This window comes from Arachis stenosperma, unplaced genomic scaffold (assembly GCF_014773155.1).
Source record: "Arachis stenosperma cultivar V10309 unplaced genomic scaffold, arast.V10309.gnm1.PFL2 arast.V10309.gnm1.Scaffold_100029, whole genome shotgun sequence".
Lineage (NCBI taxonomy): Eukaryota > Viridiplantae > Streptophyta > Magnoliopsida > Fabales > Fabaceae > Arachis > Arachis stenosperma.
This window is the reverse complement of record NW_026651371.1, coordinates 295,615-296,566: the sequence shown is the minus strand read 5'-3', so window position 1 is coordinate 296,566 and position 952 is coordinate 295,615.

Genomic DNA, 952 nt, shown 5'->3' with positions numbered 1-952 from the left:
GTGGTTTCAATTTTGAAGCAAGATGAGACATTTCCATAATGTACTCCTCTATGTTCCCTTTACCTTTATACCTCTTGGAGACAATTTTGATCAAAAGGCTACTTGACTCCGCCTTTTCATTCTTAGCAAAGAATTTTTCAATATCTTTCAAGAACTGTTTGGCATCTTTATCCTCAATAATTGGATCTCTCCCACTTTTCTATTTTAACCTTATTGAGATTTTCTGGAGTAGAAGTGAGTTTCTCCTCTCGAAGAGCTATATCTAGATCCATACAACTAAAACAATTTCCACAGTATCTTTCCAAACTTTAAAGTTTTTTTAAGCATAGTAATGCTGCTAATTTGTAAAGAAACATTAGTAGTGTTTCGGGGGTTACCTGAAACTGTAGGTCAATCTCGGATGAGATCTTCTGTACAGGTCGGAGCTGTTGTGTCTGATTTGCTGGACTTTGGCGGTGGTAGTGATCCTTCATCACCGGAGGGTGGGGGTACCTACAAGGGACTCTGATGCTTAAGTTAGCAAGGGTATTAAGCAGGTTTTTAGTAGAATCAGAGTATGAGTTATACCTGGGTGCTCTAGTGTATTTATAATGGTGTGGAGTGACATTTCTTGAGATAAGATAATAAGATAGTTATCTTATCTTATCTTATCTTATCTTTGAGTGAGGTAATCTTATCTTCAAGGGAACCGCCCTTCCCTCTGTAGGCTTGGGCTGCCTTAGGATTTGGGTCGCGTTCCTCTATTTGGGCCCTTTACTAGGCTTTCCTGGTGACTTGGCCGAGCTCTCTGAGAAGAGGTCGGGTCATCCTGACCTAAAGAGGTCGGTCGCTTTTGTCTTTAGAACATCTCGGGTCGGACAGCTCGACCCAGGGTATGAACAGTGCCCCTGCTCGAGCTCGGTCTTCTGTTTTGAGGTCGAGTCTTCAGTTTTAGGATTTTGATCCTTTTATG